Here is a 21,010-nt window from a genome sequence, read left to right as displayed (position 1 = left end):
GACCCCGGGGGAGGGCCAATTTTGACTTTAGGGCTTTTATTTGAACAAACTTGGTAGACATCTACTTGAAGATGTTTCATGCGAAATATATAAGCTCTAGCTCTTTTGTTTTTTTACAAGAAGATCTTTTAAATTTTTACTATATGTATATAATGAAAATCAATGACCCTCGGGGCGGGGTCAATTTTGAGCCTAGGGCTTTTATTTGAACAAACTTGGTAGAAATCTACCAGAAGATGTCTCATGCCAAATATCTAAGCTCTAGCTCTTTCAGTTTTATAACAAGTAGATGTTTTAAGTTTTTACTATTTGTATATAATGAAAGTCAAAGACCCCCATGGTAGGTCCAATTTTGACTTTAGGTCTTTTATTTGAACAAACTTGGTAAACATCCACTAGAAGATGTTTCATACCAAAGTGCTATTTGCGACACCAACAAATTCAAATCAAAGTTTACTTGCTCACCATGATAATGATATTGTTAATTTATTTTATACTCCATCTTCATTCGTCATGAATTATACCATATTTTTTATCCATAAATCGACACTTATCAAGCAAAAAATTGTCCGCAATTTTTTTTTACGCTCCATAATTTCAACCGGAACCGAATCCGAAATAGCTTTTGAAATATATATCAGTATGCGTACGTTGCGAGGTGTCGACAACAGGTTACTAACAGGGTATTTATTTCGTTTGATTGAAATATTGAATATATTTTCACGAAACATGATAAAATGCCACATATTTTCACGAGCCGGGACGAAAAACGAAAAAATAATCTTTTTATTTAATTTCAGTATCAAAGAAAAATGATTACGAAATCCCTTGCTTTCTACGCAACTGCAATTTTACTGCGCGCAGTAATATAGATGCGTCTTGTTTTGCACGCGATATTTGGCGCTTAATTGTGACGTCACTTAAACATGTACAGCGTGAATGACTGGATAAATAATATTGGTTTTGGGATTTATTTTTTTTAGTTCGACCATTTTTTATCATTTTAGATAATTTTTCAAAACAAAATTCACAGAAAGTTGTTTTGTATTTTCAGATTTTTTCAAACAGAAAGACAAAAGAAGTCCGTTAAAATAAATATGAGTTTTGACTCCGCCCACTTTCATATCTATATTTCATATTTATCTTTAAAATATATGAAATATTTTACTGATATAGCACCATATTTCATGGGTAAAATTAAATAAAAGTCAATCATGAAATAAAAATAGAAGAAAAAAATATATCATAGAACAAAATATGTTGAACACTTATTACAATCAAGCTAATTTTTGTTAATGCTAATGAAACATGAAACAAATGAAACATAGAAATCTATATATTACGTGTTGAGATATTTTCAAATTTAATGTGAACCCAAATTGTATCCCACAGGTACAGAAAAGTTTGTACAATCATGTTGACGTCATAAATCAACTAATATGTGACGTCATATTTGTTAGCCTACAAAATGTCGGAATATTGATACAATGTGTTCCTTTTTTAAATAGAGAAAAATGAAGAATATAATGATAAAGTTACACATTGATTATAAAGATAATGTTTTTCTTAGACATTGTGAATTACCTTGAAATTAACTAAATGAGCTTTCATTGATTAGCAAAGGTGTCACGGTTAGAAAAATGCTATCCGTTTTTAAAAAGCTACCAAATAACCGTGTAAAATACAATTTAAACAACCGTACGTTGTATTCAAGAGGATAGTTATACATATCCGATACAAGGTAACTATTTTCATTAGGGCTGTTCCGTTCTCGATCAGATCGGAAAAATACATTGTTAAGTAAAACTAAAAAAAACACACACAAAAAAAAAACACTACGTTAATATATACATGTAGAAACAATTTTGTATCAGTTATTTATATCAAAAGTTTGTCTAACCAGTTTTCAGATAAAAACCGACCGTACTGGTTTAAACGGGTAAACGTAACGTGACACCCCGTTGATTTTACAAAACAGATCGGAACTATCTTGTTAACATCGCCTCAGTTATTTAATTTTTAACAACCATTGTCCTTTACAAAAAGATAATAGTATGGTATTTTCAAATTATCGTAAAACTATTATTCATAAAACATCGTCAAGACAAAATGTTTATCGACTTGTTCGTTAATGAATGAAATTCTACCTTAAAGTGTAATTTTTGTAATCACATTTGATTTATTTTGAAAAAAATATTGATCAAACTATCAAATTCAATAGCAGTTTTGTTTTGGAGCACAGTACCATGGACAGCCTATGATACATTGATCGGCGTTGTGCCAACAACCATTGCTATGTTTTATATACATTCAGCTTAACTGTGCTGGATAACAAGGACGCGTTATTCAAAATTTGATGAAAGAAATATAGTTAAGTGATTAATTATTTTGAGTTTTGTTTTCGAAAGGTTCATTTTCTTAGGTAAGTTTACATATATAATCATATAACTGACTTTAAATTTTCTTTTAAAGATATTATACGTTCGTATTTAATTATCAATTCAGATAGTACAATTAATTATGTTTTGCCAAAAGTAAAAGGGAACTTCCTCAGATTCCATTATGTGATATAATCTAAAACAGACGTTTGCTAAGTAAAAAAAAAACGTCTGTATTTTTACATTGACAATGCAACTATTTATGTTCACGTGCATATCTATCTTTTTCATATTCTATTCGTGTCACATTTGCTTCCAGATTTTATTTATTTTGACCTTGGTAAAATAATTCCTTAAACATACTTTAAATAAGTTTTAATATCAAATGCCTAAACTTTTAATTCCACACACTTACATTGTCTTACAGAAAATCTATTAAGGAAGAATGCGACGCTTTGCGCAGTAGGATAATGAACTTAAATCGAGAAATATGCCACAGGGAACAAAAAGCAAAACTACATTTCATATGCAAATTTAGAAATATACGAAATCAAATATTAATTGTAGGTTACAAGAAGTTAGGCAAAGCTATATTACACAATGGATTTTATTTCACCTGTAAAAAAACAAAACTTCACTTGTAAGCATAAATTTTTGCAGCAAAATGACAGAGTATATGCAAAATAACTGTGCGAAATATTTACAAATTAAAATATTATCTTCAAATTTATTTTAATAAAATTATAGTCAATTATATTTGCGTGAAGCAACACATCAATTCTTATATATTTACCCGTCTATTTATGATATACGGAATTCATACTATTTATTCGTGTATCAATATATTTCCCACAGTGGTCATTATGGCGTGAACTGCCGTTTATAAAAGGATAATTACACAGGACCCTTTTTTGAAAGAAAAATAAAACACCCTAAAACAACAACAAAAACAAAATTGAACCAAAACTGTGATAGCGTGACTTTTAAAGTAAGGGGAAATAAAAACACGTGTATTGTCATTTAGACTGAGTATACATTGTATAGGACGTTTAAAGATATATCAGAATAGTTTTTTTAAAGCTTCTTTAAAGCTGAAAAATGTGGCTAATCTGAACAACAAGATTTACATTTTCTTCCATTTTTCAAACATTTTTTCGGCGTAATACCATATTTTTATATCATAAAGGAAAACATAATTTCAGCCTGAAAATTTTAAGACGCTCTGTCTGCCTATGGCCCATAACAGTTGCCAAGGATGCATAACGATATCATGTTCTAAAACAGGCTTTGGTTGTCAACTTTGAAGTCACATGTACATAAAATGGCTTAAACTATTTGAATTCTAATCTAAAATATGGATAATTATTTACATGCCAATTTTCAAGACGCTACTCGAATGCTCGCAAAATTTCGCGTTCTACCTTAAAAGAAAAAAAACCCCAAAAAAACCCAAAAAACACAATAATATTAACGGAATAAAAAGTGTATTTAAGGTGCAGTACTAATATGTATCCTGCAAAATGTCTATTTTTATCAATTTATTCTCTGTTACATAATAAACACCTTATATTGCTTAATATTCTTAAAGTACTTAAGAAACTGGCTCTGCTTTGTTTCATCACTAACTTTGGCTTATTTTAGGGTGTTTTCTTTAATTTTTTAAAATGATAAATTCCTGTATTATGTTAATGTTATGTATTAACATAATCAAGATTAAATGTTATTTCAAGAAATGAAACAAAAATCCACATCAAAGCAAAATCAAATAATTTATTTAAAAAGAAAGGTCAAACTATTACAGGGCAGGCGTTGATTGCTATCAAGAATGGGAAGCGGACGAGGCAGTGGTAAAGGTGACGATGATTCATTTGGTAGGCAGTTTTACATATTTGTATAGCTTAACACGACAGTTTATAGTAAATCTCTTGCAATGTTTTTTTTTCTTTATTCTGAGAGAGATATTGTACAGTTGATGTAAAATGTTTATAAACGATTGCGTTTCTGATACTTTTTCTACTATATGACAATTTTTAACACGTTGAATTTATTTTCCTGTAGGGTAAATTTGAATTACTCTTGGCCCATGCTTCATTGATGCTGGGTATTTGATGAATGTGTCTTTTATGATAATAAACTTAAAAATACTCATCCCATATTTGGTTGTATATACATAACGTATCTTACGAAACATTTGTTGTCGTTTTTATCTTATAATAAAGAATATATTTCGTCTGATACGAATTGTTACATTTCAGTTAAATGTGTATGTATATGGATGGGTGTCGGTATATTCTTGCAAGTTCTAAAGTTCATAATTGGTATGTCTGTGATTAAAATCATTTTGCTTGTCCTTGGTTATATTAGGGATGCTTAGATATTTTTGTGGCTAAGAGGTTACAGTTAATGGTTTATCATCAGAATTGAAGCCGCCAATTATCCCTGTATTATCGTAAGAGGCGATAAACAGTACGCATCGTATAGCTCCAGCACGTGAGGTGCTTTTGACACCTGGTGCTGCTATTAAGGTTGTAAAATCTTTGGTAAGTCAAATACATTTTTCCTGTTACGACGCCATATGACTTACAGTAGGGTGTACGCTTCTGTTTACGCTCGTAAAAAAAAGCACGCACGTGACACGTTAAAAGAACGAACGTTCCACAACGAAATACGAAGACGCATGCAAAACGATATACGCTAAATGAAATATGCTAAATGATAAACACTAGAACTCACGCAAAATAAAAAAAACGTTTCCGAACGTTTAATTAAATGCGTAATCATATTAGTTTTAACAATCAGCTAGATCGTTTAGCGAGTTGATTAAAAGATTGCTTAACATGTATTTTAAAAGGGTGTATATTAGAGCTGAAATGCAATCAGCTTGGCATAAAAGTAAATTATTGTCTCAGCCTCAACGAATGATTTCCAATAGAATATATAAGCTATCGTGCGATAATTAAAAAAAATAATTCAACGGGTTCGTCTACTTTACTTTAGCCCAGTAATCTCTTAGATAAGAGTTTATAACGTTGACACGTCTCGCGGCGTAAACAAAAATAAAAGAGAATGGTAAAAACTTTAGTAAATCCTCTTTCAAATAATCAGATCATTTTCATAGCAGCAACGAAAATAATATGATATTTTTTACAAAAAGGAAGAGCATACATTGCAGATAGGCAGTCCAACACATTTTCAAGACAAGGGCAATATATTTTCTAGGTGACAGTTACATCGGTGATGTGGCCACACAAGCCTTATGAAATTTAATGAATAAGAGTATACTTTTACTTTGGGTCCGAAACTGTAAGTGAGAAAATAATGAGGAGAATACGGAATCATGTCATCCTAATGTACCTCCTTTGGTGCCAGGTTGGGAGTAACGTGGGACTCAACAAATTGTGAATCATGTGTTAACTGTTTAGTATATAGATTTACCTAAAAGCGAATCAGAAAATAATTTTCATAGCAATTAGTAGTTGAAATTCATGCACTTTATGTTTTAAAATGCTATATTAATACTAAGCAACATTTAACACCTAATACATTTTTTATGTTACGGTCAAAAGTTTAAAAAATGTGCAGTCTTACCGGGACTTGAACCTGGAAAAATGGGAATACCATTCTGCGGTCAAACCTGCGGTCCAACCGACAGAGCTATCAAGCCGCTTACACATTAACTCCAATAGAAAATGAACTGTTTAGAAATGTGACATATTCCCCTACTATATTGAAATTCCTCCTTGAATTCCTAACGGGTACAGTGAACAATGTGAATTAGGACTAGGAGCTTTATACCATTACAGTCTCCTGTTAAATTGGTGATGGTATGAACCTCCAAGACAATTTTTCATATTGTTTTATTACTATCTGCTGGGAGTCAAATGTCAATGGGTGAGAAAAATGTGCAGCCTAACCGATACTTGAACCAGGGACCCCGAAATACTGTCCGAAGCTTGCTACCGACTAAGCTATCCATCCACTAACACTTCTTCTCCTCTAAATAGTGACCAGTTCTTATAGCTGTTACTTTACTATAGAAAAAAATGCATAATATATATATATATATATATATATATATATATATATATATATATATATATATATATATATTATATATATATATATATATATATATATATATATATATATATATATATATATATATATATATATATATATAACGCCTCGAGTAACAGTATTTCCTCGGGATGATAGTTTTACTGTTACCCACAAACCCATGTGTTATTTATTTTATTACCCTGAACAAATACTGTGATTATCTCAATTTTTAAATCTAGCTGTATCAAAAATAAACCAAGAATAGCAATAACTAAACTGTCCTTACCTTGCAAGTTTTAAGTGTACTGTAGGCCTGCTTTCTTTAAGAAAGTGATGATATCTACCAGTCATAAACATACAATTAGCTGTGTTTTATTTATCCATTTTAATTAGAAAATAGACCACGTGACGAGCTTTTATACTGTTAAAAATACTGTTACCTATATAACAGTACAAAATTCTTTGTCACGTGGTACACTTGCATTAACAGTAAGAATATCTCCCAGAGGCCTATGGGAAATTAACATTACGATAAAAGTGAAGGGTAATAAATTTCCTTATCTTTCAGTTTATCAATATCATTTTGTTATTCCAAACACCATGCCAGTATTGGACCCCGGATCTCTACACCAAATAAACAATTATAGTAAAAGTGCAGGGACAGGGAACACTTTCTTTCCGATGGGGGATCTTAACACCTCGGTATGCTCTGCCCGTCTTGTTCTTCAATCTGACCTGGTGCGGGCCTTCCTTCCTCACAGTCCTATGACCAGGTTGGTGATTAATATCACAGAGTAGAACTCCATATAGTTTCCGATTACACCCAGTAGAGGAAAAAAACTGTGGTATTATCATTATTATTATTTAACCCCTTCAGTCTATCATAAATGAATCTCAATGATGACTAAACAAGGTTGTAAAATCTTAGGTTAGTCAAGCATGTCCAGACAAGTTACAAATTATTGTTATACTTGTATGTCTATATATAATAAATATGCAGAAATTATAAAATTCTTTTATACGCCCATTCTCAATAAAATAAAGCATTTGAGGTTGAAAAATATTAAAAATTTGATGTTGTCACTGTGTAATTTTTTATCGCTGAAGTAAATGTTTAGTGTATTTTGCAAGTTTGCCAGAAATATTTTCAACAAGAAACTATAATATAACAGGATGGCATTTATTTCGGTAATGATACTGTATTTCCTCCGTAACGTAGATTTCAGATCTAATAATGTCACATATTGGCTGCATATAAATAACAAATGTCTGTAAAATATATCAAAATATGTAAATTCTATATCTAGAAAGACTTTCAAACCCAGGAAAATTCAAGAAAGTTGGGTACCTTGCTCATTTTCAGTTAATTTCTTCAAAGTTAAATATTCGTAGAAAGCAGGAAGAGTCAATTTTGGAAATGATTATTTTATGTCTTCATTCATATATGAGAGGTCCAATGCATACACAAATGTTGTATTTAGCTTTTCAAAACATTCAACTTTCCACTTTTTTCATATATGGAAAATTTATTGCTAAGCAGTTCTATATTCATCCCCAAATAGGATGTCACGTATGTTTCATTTTATTCAAATACAAGTAAAGATTAAGAAAACAATTTTATTTTTTGTAAACTAATTTGTATTTATGGATATTATTTTACATTATTATATATAGAATGAAATACGGCCAGCAAGCTCTTTGCAGATCGAATCAGTTGTTGCTGAGAACTTCAATATCTTGTAATATATTTTTAACATTTCTGCTGGTACATCAACATATTATTAACATATCTTTCCTTTGCAAAAACACTTTTGTATCTTCTTACATCTAATACAAGGTAACCGTTACTAACAGGCATGCTAATCCCAATTTTATCTTTAATTTTCAAAAATTGTTGAATTGTAAGTTGGAGTAACGTATGTTTTCCACTGGCTTATTTATGAACTTTATCATGGAATTGAAACTTACATGTAAAATCGACTGTTTTATATAGGAATCAAATGTACATCATTCTATTGTCATAAAAATGCGATTTTATGTTTTGATGTGTGCATGTGTAAACAATATAAAGTCTGTTTGATAAAAGAAACGTTTGTTTCACTGTGGTTACTTAAACAAGTTAAAACTCGACCACAGTTAACAAAATTTACTTTCTAATGTCAAATTGAAGTTAGTGTTGCTATTATACGTGCTTTCTGAGATCAATTTCCCTTTTGATAAAATTACTTTAAAAAGTTGGTAACGTATGTTTCTGTAACGTTTGTTTTATTTTTATATTGAAAGTGGGTTGAAAAATGATGCAAGAGCCTATAACTCGCCATAATTTGTGGTTTATATGTCAGTGTTACACACATGTTAATTTTCTTTCTTGTTTGGAGTCTTCTTTGAATGGATTAGCTCCAAAACAATGGTAACGTATGTTTCTTTTTAAAATGCTGTCGAAAAGATTTTTGTTACTTGCTGTATATACTTGTATACGTGTATTTCAGTTAGTCAATACCAAAATCTATATTTGTATCCTGCTACAGGGTTCCTCCAATCACTGTGTGAAATTGAAAACATTTTATTTTGTTTATTTAGATTGTTCATAAAATAAGCTTTCCTATATGTTTAACAGATACTGGGAATTATTGATGTTAGATAATGTACATATATTTATGGAATTCCAGTTAATATGATAATAAAATTAAAATGACGAGACTTATATGATAATACATTGACTATAGTCTATATTCCTAAGTGCATGTCTATTTATTGTCTCAGGCTACTGAATCAAAAGAGGTCATCAAGCTATTTTTTTTTCTCCTTGAATTCTATGAAATTAGTATAACTTTAAATAATAAATAACAATCTTCAGTCCTAAACTCAATAAATGCAGTCAAGTTAAAAGAAAATATTAGCTGGGGTTGGTTGAGGAATGTTACATTTATTCATTTAAACCTTGTCAGTCAGTTAAAATTTCATTGTAAAGATTTTCAAGACTCTAAAATTATTACTAGGGGAGGGGGGGGGGGGGGTACATATGATACTAATATTTTGGCTAAACTAAGCCATGATGCTTGAAAACTTGACACCAATCTAAAAAAATACTAAAAAGAAAAATGGCTATTTTTTCCTATTATAGAGTTATGGGAAATTGTAAAGGGGCCTTAGCCTGTCTTATGTGATAATATGTTCCACTTTACTCTCTTTAGCGTAAAAATATATATTTATATGTGTTTCTAAGAACTTTATATTTGCATTTAGGCCATGCTAGGTTACTGTTGAAGAGTGCAATAGAAAGTTCTACAAAGTTACTCAATGCAATTATAATCAACAGTAAACTAGTGAATGATACGATTGACATGTCTATAATTTAAATATCATTAAACCTTAAAATAAACTTAAATCTAAGTTAAAGTTAAAACTCTTAGAATTTCTTCAAAAATATATAGAAGATATATGAAGATTGCATATGCTTTACTCCTTGAGTAACATTATGCAATATTATATAATGATTTAAATGGAATCCAACTATATTGTATTGAGGTTAAATCAATGTCCATTACCAGTGATGAGAGGTTTAATGGTGGAATTGCACGGGACGATTCCTAGGCAACTGCAACAGACCCTCTGTCAGTACTGGTCCATTTGGATGTAGGTAAACTTCAAATCTCAAAAATATCATATACTGAATTATTTTTGATCATTTCTGATATGTGCGTAGTAAATTGTCAAGGACAGCTAATGTCTTATTTATGTTACGGAGGGACACTTATTTCAAAATTAAGTTCTTGGGCAGAGTCAATCCCGTCACAGACTTCTTATTTATGATGGCTGAGTTGGTAATGGGACGTTTTGACAATGAACATTTCTCTCAGTCGTGTATAAGACGTATCTGATCAGATTAAAATATCAATTTTTGTTTTATAGTTTTACATGTTTATTGTTGTTTTTAACGAAGACATGGAAAAACAACGTACCATGGGCGCTCGACGAAAAATACGACAAAACAACTTTGTCGTTTTTTCGAGTTTTCGCCTTGTGCCTAGCTAAGATAAAGTACGATATGGCACAAATCAACCACCATAGAATTGTATAAACACTATAAAAAGGCTAGCTTTTTTCGTTTGTAAGACAATATAGCAATACGAAAACACAAATAAGCCACCATAAAAAAGTACAATGTATAAGTACAGTTTTCACTATACATGGATAAACATGTATGAACTATTAATCATGTGTCCTCCTTTTTAAGTTAAACACAATTATAATAATGACAATACATTGTTATTGTATCTGTCACGATTTAAAGCTGTTCACTATTAAGCACAAATTTGTAAGCGGTCAAACAGCTGAGTGGGTTGAGCCGCCGTACAATATCCTGAGGGTCACGGGTTCGAGTCCCTGACAGGCTGCACACTTTTCTCACACTGTGACTGACATATAGCCCAGAGTTTAATTCACATTGCTTGGTAACCTTGAGAAATTCGAGGACAAATGTTCATACATAGTAGGGAAGTATTTTACGACTTGGAACTGTCTAATTACCATCACATAATGTCTGACGAATCTGATATCGGACACATTGTTACGCATATAAACACATGTTTTCTGAACAAAAATGTTGCAATTAAAGATTAATCTTATCCTTGGCGTATATGTAAAATAGGATTAAAATTCTAATCTTCGGCATAAAGCACGTCGAAATGCGGCTTGCACCATGAGGTCACGCACTTTTATGTAAATATAATTTAGCATTAATGTATTTTATTCTTCGAAAAGGACACTGAACATCTGTTAAATCTTCAAGTAACGAATATATCTTTTTCTTTAACTTCCAAAAGTAAAAGACGCAAAACACCGTTCTTAAACGTTTTGACGAACGTTTCTGGGGATAACAAACGAATGCTTTCAAACTTACGATAAACGAAAAATAATGCACGAAAAAAAAAAAAAAAAAAAAAAAAAAACGTAAAAAGCTTGTGAACGATGCACTCTTGAGGAAGAGTTTCATAAAACGCCCATTGCACGATATACGCACGCACGATATACGGCAAACGCAAGCAAAAACGCTTTAATTTCAGACAACCGAAACGTTCACCTTACTGTTCACCGTAAAACCCAACAGTCAAACACAAACACTAAGGTCGTCTTATCGAATGAAGTTGAATCTTTTTGCGGTGTTTGTGCTAGTGTGAACGACGAACCAAGACATTCGTGGTCATATAGCGATTTTTCAGCTAAACTAGTTTAGGTGGACATTGAATCAGGCACGAACGGGTGCCTGAGTAGAAACACCAACGTTCCGTTCGCTTTCGGAATTTATCAAAGTAAACTAAAACTATTAGGCCATAGATGCCTAATAACTTGACTTTAATTCTGTAACGAGAAAGCTCTAGATTTAAGGGCTGCAAACTATTTTCTAATACAATTTGTACATGAAAATCTGGAAACAAAATGATCCCTCGGAGTCGCACCTGAAAAGATTTTATTGTTATGAACTATTTAATATAATATTTTTAAGTGTAAAATACAAATAGTATCATGATTTTACAGAGATGGGAGATACTTTTTTATTTCGTTTAATTTGTATTTATAAAAAACTGGGAATAGCAAAAACAAACACCAATATTTACATATCTTTATTATGCCAGGTTTAGTTTACTTGAATGATTGTCAAGCAAATCGATCAATTCCGATTTATCTGGCTGGATCAGCAGGTGTCGAAACAGTTGTTGATATACTGTTCTTAATAGGAGCTCTATGCGCGACTTCGGCAACGATGCAAATCATCTTGATAGTACCAGTCGAACACTGCATTGGAATACTCGTCGGTGTGTGACCATTTCGTTTATTTGGATTGGGTTTTAACGGCACATTGCCGATCATTTGTTTAAGTTTGATATCATTACGTTTGATACAGAATGATATGAAATGAAATGAAATAAAAGGGTGCATATGTATTATATTAAATCATCTATGTTAAAACAGTGATATATGCAAGTTAAGGATAAAAAGATCGTAACTTAAAACTTTCAACGTATTCAATATATTTCCTGTTCAAATTAGAAAAACATATTCATTCAATGAACTCCTTCTATGAAAACCCCAAAACACAAAATCACTGGGATCTCAGTTCTGTGAACCGTGCTTCTCATTAAAAAATATTTTGTTCCCCTTTTGAAATTTTAATTATCTACATTAACATTGACTAAGAGTGGAATACTTGGATAAATAAAAATATAATGTCCAAAATTAACTAGTCATTCAATAACGGTCACACTTCCTGTAACCTATACAAAATACGCTTATTTATTTATTATCCTTACCAGCTTTTGTTGAGTGAACCTTTTTGGTACTAACTGTATATAAAGTTTCATTCGGTATTTTTAGTTGATTTTTATCCCTTGTTTATATATATATATATATATCTAAATTAATCATGTTAACATCTGTTAAGACGTTTATTGATAAGAACATACATGAGTGTTAACGTAAATTATACCGAAAATATTAATCGTTTATTCGTTCATGAAATTTTACGGACTTTCGAATAAGTTTTAATTAATTAAGATACGTACGAAAGTATGGGATCAAAACAAACGTAAAAAACAACAACAAAAAAACTTATATATGTTTTCCCGACAATTATATATCCATTCTATTCCATTTCCAGGGTGTGCGACTAAGATTTATTTATCATTCTATCCGTATTTTCTGTTTTTATCATTATTACCGCTAACAAATGCATATGATCACAAACTGTGCAAAGTCGTTTGTAAAAAAAATCAAATAATTGAAAAGTATTAACACACTGTATAACAGGACATAAGTTTAATTTTGATCAAACATAAATAGCGTTTTATAATTCCATTTTGATTACTGCAAAACAAATTAGTTATTCAGAATTTATACAAGTAATTACTGTTATTCCTTAGTAAACATTGCTTTTATTACTCAAATATATATGACACTTAGAACACATGTAGTTTAAACTAGGTTAACCTAGGGAAAGTTTTTTTAATTACAAATAAATTGTTGTTTTTTCTCGCAGGAAGTTTTCTGGTATTCTGGAATTATTCATACCTGGTTGGTGGATGCGATGGTGCCGAGGAATGCTGTGACAAAACTGTTATCATATTCGCTTTCGTTGTTTCTATCATTGAATGGGTACTGATTATAATCCCTGTTTTTGGAATTTTGTGCGCTTATGTTATTGACAAACTTCGCATCTGTACATAAAGAGCAAAAAGACGTACAGATGCTATCAATCTTATTAAACTTACATTGTTAATCGTCAAACAATTTTGTCAATGAAGTGCATGAATATGTGCATATACAAATTCAATGCAATGCAATTTAATCGAAATGTTTTGAAGAGTGTATGCTTGTTTTTGAAACTGAAGAGCAATTCAATCATATCCAGACATGAATGTATCCGTGTAACTGCTTTATATCATAATCTAACAAAACTTCACTTTTACTTGAATGTTTATGATATTGACAAAATCACATATAACGTACATGTCTATTGACATAGATTAATATGCTGCTTTGAAAGAAATAAAACTTCATTTTTACTTGAATTTTAATGATATGGACGAACTGCAATTTTAAATCATGAACAAAATGATGTTGTGTTAAAAAGAATTAATTCAAAAAGTCAAGAAAGTTGGCACAGAGATCGGTATTAAACATTCAGCTCGACATTCGATTTATTAATGAAAAGATAGGATGGGAATCTGGCTAGACATTCAGCATACCATTCAGCTAGGCATTCGATCTTTCAGTGTTGAGATGGGAGTTACAGTTGGCTGGACATTTAGCACACTATTAAACTCGACATTCGTTATGTCTCTTTACTGAATGAAGAGCTGAAATTTGAATCTGGCAAGACATTCAGCAAAACATTCGTTTTTTTTGTCTTCTTTTTGAATGCAGAGCTGGATTGTGATACTGGCTAGTTATTCAGCACAACATTCACTTCAACATTCGTTTTTTTGGTTGTTCTTTTTCAATGTCGAGCTGGGATGTGAAGCTTGCTAGACATTGATCACATCAAACAGCTCGACTTTCGTTTTTCGTCTTTTTCTTTTAAATTTCAATGTGATACTGGTCGGATTTTCAGCACAACATTCAGCTCAACTTTTTTTGTTCTTTTTTAATGTCGGGCTGTGTTATGAAGAATCTTAGGCTTTCAGCACAAACTTTGGCTGAACGTTCGTGTTTTGTTTCTTTATGAATGTCAATGTTTCGGCGTCCTGTGAACGTTGCCTTTGCCTTGTTGATCTTTATTCTTGTTATTTTGAAGCTGGCTAGACATTCAGCACAAACGTTAAGCTCGATGTTTCATTTCAACGTTGAGCTTAGATGTGAAAGTGGCTAGGCATTCAGCTCGATATCCGTTTTTAGTCTCTTTTTGAATGTTAAACCGAGATATTTACCTGGCTGGACATTCAGTTCAGCATTAAGCTCGATATTTGTTTTGTCTCAATTTTGAACGTTGAGCAGGGATGTGAAGCTGGTTATACATTCAGTACGACTTTCAGCTTCACATTCGATTTTTGTATCTTTATTAATGTCAATATTTGAAGCTGGCTATAGATTTAGCACAACATAAAGCTGGACATTCGTTTCGTGTCTCTATTTTTAGTGTCGAACTAACTGAGACGTGAAGCTGGCTAGACATTTTGTCCGATCGACATTGTTTTTTGTCTATTTTCTAAATGTCTAGTTGGGATTTGAAGCTGGCTAGACATTTAGCATATCACTAATCTCGACAGTATTTTTTAGCTCACCTTTCACAAAGTAAGCTTTTGTGATCGCTTTTCGTCCGGTGTCCGTCCGTAAATTTTACCCTAAACGACATCTCATGAACCGCAAAGCCAATTTCATCCAAACTTCAAAGGAATGTTTCTTTGGTAGTCAACTTTAAAAATTGTTCCCAAGCAGAACTCTGGTTGACATGGCAACCGAAAGAAAAAACTTAAATATCTTCTATAAAAAACCGAAAGAGCTAGAGCTTAACTAGTTTGCATGAAACATCGTCTAGTCAGTGTCTTCCAAGTTTGTTCAAATAAATGTCCTGGGGTTAAAATTGGCCCCGACCCGATTTTCATTATTTGTATAAAGTAAAAAATTAAAAAGTCTTCTTTTAAAAAACCCAAATAGCTAGAGCTTAGATATTAAGCATGAAACATCCTCTAGTGGCTGTCTACCAAGTTTGTTCAAATAAAAGCCCTCCACTCGCGAGGGTCATTGATTTTCCGTATTTGTAAAAGTAAAAACTTAAAAAAATCCTCTTTAAAAAAACAAAACAGCTAGAGCTTGGATATTAAGCATGAAACATCTTCTAGCGGGTGTCTACCATGTTTGTTCAAATAAAAGCCCTGGGGTAAAAATTGGTCCCACCCATGGGGTCATCGTTCTTCCATTTATGTATATATAGTAAAAAACAGAAAAAAATCTACTTTAAAAAAAACCCAAAGAGCTAGAGCTGAGATATTTAGCATGAAACATCTTCAAATGGGTGTCTACAACGTTTGTTCAAATAAGGCCCTTGGGTTAAAATTGGCCTTGTCCCGGGGTCATTGATTTTCCTTATATATGTATAGTAAAAAGACTTAAAAAATCTTCTTATAACAACCCAATGAACAAGAGTTTAGATACTAAGCATGAAATATCTTCTAGTGAGTGTCTACCAAGTTTGTTCAAATAAAAGCCCTGGGGTCAAAATTGGCCCCTGCTAGCGGAGGTCATCGTTTTCCCTATATGTATAAAGTAAAATCTTTAAAAAAATCTTCTTTTAAAAACCCTAAAGAGCTAAAGCTAAGATATTTAGTATAAAACATCTTCAAATGGGTGTCTACCAAGTTTGTTCAAATAAAAGTCCCTGGTTTAAAATTGACCTTGGCCCAGGGGCCTTTATACATGTGAGCGATTTCAGGGCCATTTTGGCCCTCTTGCTTCTATTCGAATGTTGAGCTGGAATGTGAAGCTGGCTAGAAATTCAGCACAAGATCTGCCAATGAAATGAACCAGCAAATACACAGATAACAGAAGTCAGCAAGCACACAACGCAAATTTGTTTCTTACTTTTTGAGCACCCATTATGTGGGGGAGGGGGCATTTAGATTTACCCTTGTCCGTCCGTCCGTTCTCTTTTTGTGTCACACGTAGCTCAAAAAGTAATTGACCTAGAGTCATGAAACGTTATAGGAATGTTGCTTAACTTGTGTAATTGTGCACCTGGGTATTTTTTGTGTGAATATATTTAGTACTTTTAGAGATATTGCCCTTGAATTAGTAAAAAATTTCCAATTTTCAACTTGTGTCGCATGTATCTAAAAAAGTCTTTGACCTAGAGTCATGAAACCTTACAGGAATGTTGCTCAGCATATGTAGTTGTGCACCTGCGTATTTTCGTGTGGATGTTATTTGTATTTATTCGAGTTATTGCCCTGAATTGGTAAAAATTTCCAATTTTCAACTTGTGTCGCACGTAACTAAAAATGTATTTGACCTAGAGGAATGTTGCTCAGCATGTGCAGATGTGCACTTGGGTATTTTCGGGTGGATATTTTTAGTATTTTTAGAGTTATTGCCCTTGACTTAGTAAATATTTCCAATTTTAAACTTACACGTAATTCAAAAAGTATTTGACCTGTATGCCTGAAAGTTAACAAGCATGTTGGTCAGCATGTGTACTTGTGCATCTTGGGTTTTTCGTGTGCATTTATCAGTATTTGTAGTATTTGCCCTTTACTTAATAAACGATTTTAAGTTTACAACTTGGGCACATGTACCAAAAAAAGATTTGACCTAGATGCATAAGATTGACAAATCGGTGGAGTGTGGGGGCACCCGTGTCCTTTGGACACATTTCTAGTGTTATATAGACTTACACGACAAAATAACAAAAAAATGAAATAAAGACAATGTTCAATTTTCAATCATTTGATGCACATCTCCATTTATAAACATTCATGTTTTTTGTATACATGTATTGTATTCCATAAATCATAGACACCGACTTCTAACTCCTCCTCTATCTTATAAACTCTCGTCTTGATTGCAACGTAAAATAAACTTTAAAAACCTAGATAACACACGAAAAAGCATTTCCGTGTATACATATGTAGACGTCATTTAAATCGCTGTAGTGCACATTTTTTTTGGCGTGTCATTAATAATTTGCGTCTTGCGTCTTATCTTTATACCAACAAATGGCCAAATCGTGGAATATCTGAATATTAATTAACGTCGTTTTTAACGAGATACACATGTTGTCAAACTGTTGGTAATGAATTAACAATTAAACATGTTGTTGCAACATCAAGTTATGTGTTGCGACTGATATTGAAATGAAAGAACTCCGTGTGTAAATTCAACATTTCTTTCACAAATAAAGGTTCCATAAAATAAAGAGACTGTTCTAAAAAATCACAACGTATATTTTAGTCTTATATAATTATATGTTCTATTTTTTTTGCTTATTATATTTAACTTTGTTAACTGTAAAATATCCTTAAGCATGATTAATTTTTTATAAGGTTTTATCATTATGTGCTTATAATACATATATATACATGTATATATAGAAAATATTAACATTAAAATACTTTGTTTTGTTTAGACATCACAATTGTTCATTCTGATTTCGCCTGATGTTGTTTAGATTATCTATAGAGTATTTTTTATTTTTATCCCCCCCCCTCCCCCCGAAGGGCGGAAAATTAAAATCTAACCATATGTCTGTATGTGCATCCAAACATACACAACATTAATGTCCTGACTGTAACTTTGTCATGCATTGAAGGATTTTGAAATTACTCTGCACAGATGTCAACCACATCATGATGATATGTAGAACAAAGTCCCCTTTCCCAACCTTAAGGTCAGTGTCACACTTATAGTTTGAAGGTTAACATTCTCACAATGTCTTAAGTGTCTGGACTATAACTTTGCCATATGATAAGGGAAACTGAAAGTATATTATGGGCTCACAAGGACGGAAAGTTACCGAGATATTGGTGTCTAGATAGCATACAACATTTGATCTTATTTTGTTTTTAAATTGACCACTGGGCTTATTAGAAATATAATCTCCTAAGGGTTACATACACAGGGGTGATAGTTAAGAAAACATGTTTAGACACGCATTCATTAGTAACATATATTTTGATAATTTAGAGGAAATCAATATACAAAGCTTACGTATACAGTATATAATTATAATAGGTTACATATAGCATTATAAAAACACCACATTTTCAGTTTTGTTGTTTTTGTGTGTGTTTTCTTTTGGAGGATGGGGTGGAAGCGGTGAAGGGGCGAGTTTTTTTTTTACAATAGGTATTCTTCACTTTTACATTGAAGTAGACTATAATATTTGTAATAAAACTCTAATCCTCAGTACATACAGCATATTGATAAACTTAACAATATAATTTTTAATATCCAAATGGATAGGAGATACACTGTCTTCTAATTACACATTTATTAAACACAAGGTTTTAGTCCTTATTTTAATATTTGTTGATTAAAGCTGCACTATCACTGCCCCTTGTAATTTTGAAGGCATTCAAAACAAAAACACTGCCTTCGTTGCGCTTCCCAAATGCGTTCCCTGTGGAGGAGACGCTCTCAAATGTGTTCCCCTTGGAAAGTGACTTCCCAAATGCGTTCAAGGGTAGGGGCGCTTACAAATACACTCCCTCGGGAGAAGGTGTTTCTAAATGCTCTTCCGGACGCGGAGGTGCTCCCGAATAGACCCAATGAGGAAGAGGCGCTCCCAAATACGCTCCCTGAGAAGAACCGCCTCCAACAGCACTCATCTAGGAGGCGCTCTGAAATGCTCATGCGTTATTTGACTGATAAATAGAATGCTTGTGCATTCAATTATACATGAACTAATCATAATAACTTAGACCGAAGAAGTGAGCAAATGTGTACATTGAGTCCCTAGCTCTCCCTCTGACACCACAAACTAATTTAGTGTTAAAAGCATCCGATATATTCAACTGATTGTAAAAACAACAGCCATTGGATTTTTTAAAGATTTATTCCATGATATAAAGTAATGCAAAAAAATGGAAACTGACATCTAAGTTAAAAGCGTTGAGAGTAACCAATTCTCCTTTAATAACATCACCTATAAATATAAAGTTAAAGCTACACTTGTATTTATACGGAAAATGGAAAGTTGTGCTTGCACTATTTCAAAATACGGAGAAAGGAGTTTTGATCAGCAAAACGGATGAAGGACTTTATGTCTACACAGATTTGTGCAAAGAAAGTATCGTATCTTGAATTGAAAAGTACGTCCACTTATAAGGCGAATGAAGTTTAGATATACTACACATGACTGTTTATATTAACCTATTTGTTTTATATATTAAATTATGTTTAATTTTTCTGTTACCGTCATTGTATGATTTGGTAAATGGTAAAATGTTTTTGTCTGATAGCAATGTACGTAACTTCTTGTAAAAAGGCCGTAGTGTAGTCCAATAATATAATTAAGATTATACGGCCGTATTATATAGTCTTTGTATAATGACTGTAGAAGTCTAGGATAGGTCATAAATAATTGGAAAGAGATAGCTCAATAAATGTTAACCAATTGATTTTTATATTTGTTAACATTCGTATCAATTTACACACAGTCATCGAGACGTGATAAAAACTGTTTACAATACCCGTTTTTTTTTCAAACTAATAGAATCGGGCTTCAAATACAGTCACGCATTTACGGTTCTCACAGGATACCCTATATTAATTACAAAAATTATATACTAGTAATTGTACACAAGAAGCCTTTTATTATCTGTTAAAGCCATACATTATATGATAATTAAATGTCTATTATCTACATAATTTTCTATTGTTAGGACTGACTCCTCCAATTATTGTGCAGTATCAAATTTTCCCTCCACCAAAACCAAATTGACAGCTGTAGAAAACAACTTAAATATGTAGTTTGTTTTCTTTAATACATAAAGCGTTATAATTTAGCGGGAAATTAATGCATGACGGTATCAACACTCGTCTAAGCGTTTATAAAACTGATTTAAAAGTTTACACCGTTATCTCTTTCACGTGAATTCCGTGCGTAGTATCCTACAGCTTTAGTAAATCACTTCAAGTTTAAATTCTAACGTGGTGACATAGTTCATTAAAATCCACAGCCGATGTTTTATATAGCAGCTGATATGGTTTAAATGCCGAATTACAACATCTAACATTCAGATATAATCTGATTTTATTGACCTGTCAATTATGAATACATTATAGCACTAATTTAAATATTTGATTCTACCTCGGTTCATTTCGTGTAGTTTACCAGAATTAATATGGGGTAAATATAACTTGGAAAATTCACACTAGCATGATGTATATGTTCTCAACAAATCCGCAATAGCACAGTCGATTAAGTGATTACCTCATACATGAGAGGTCAGTGGTTCGACCCCTACTTTTGTCATTGTTTTTTTAGACCTTTTCATTTTTTATTTTTAAGAATATTTTAATGAAAATGGCCAAGTGCTTGCAAATTGTCTACACGGATATAAAACAATTTAGAAACACTG

At 32.0% G+C, this 21,010-nt stretch overlaps 1 long non-coding RNA gene across 1 annotated transcript; it reads left to right on the top strand.

The window, feature by feature from the left end:
- The first annotated feature begins 2,252 nt into the window (after positions 1-2,252).
- On the top strand, positions 2,253-17,451 carry LOC132751025 (uncharacterized). Its single transcript, XR_009628631.1, has 5 exons — positions 2,253-2,422; positions 4,180-4,249; positions 4,634-4,696; positions 12,074-12,253; positions 13,474-17,451. It is a non-coding gene; the product is annotated as an uncharacterized LOC132751025 (long non-coding RNA).
- Positions 17,452-21,010: the final 3,559 nt, after the last annotated feature.

Source organism: Ruditapes philippinarum, unplaced genomic scaffold, assembly GCF_026571515.1.
Source record: "Ruditapes philippinarum isolate M1 unplaced genomic scaffold, ASM2657151v2 ctg2387_1_1_1_1, whole genome shotgun sequence".
Lineage (NCBI taxonomy): Eukaryota > Metazoa > Mollusca > Bivalvia > Venerida > Veneridae > Ruditapes > Ruditapes philippinarum.
The sequence above is the reverse complement of the archived record's forward strand: the minus strand, read 5'-3'. Positions and strand labels throughout refer to the sequence as shown.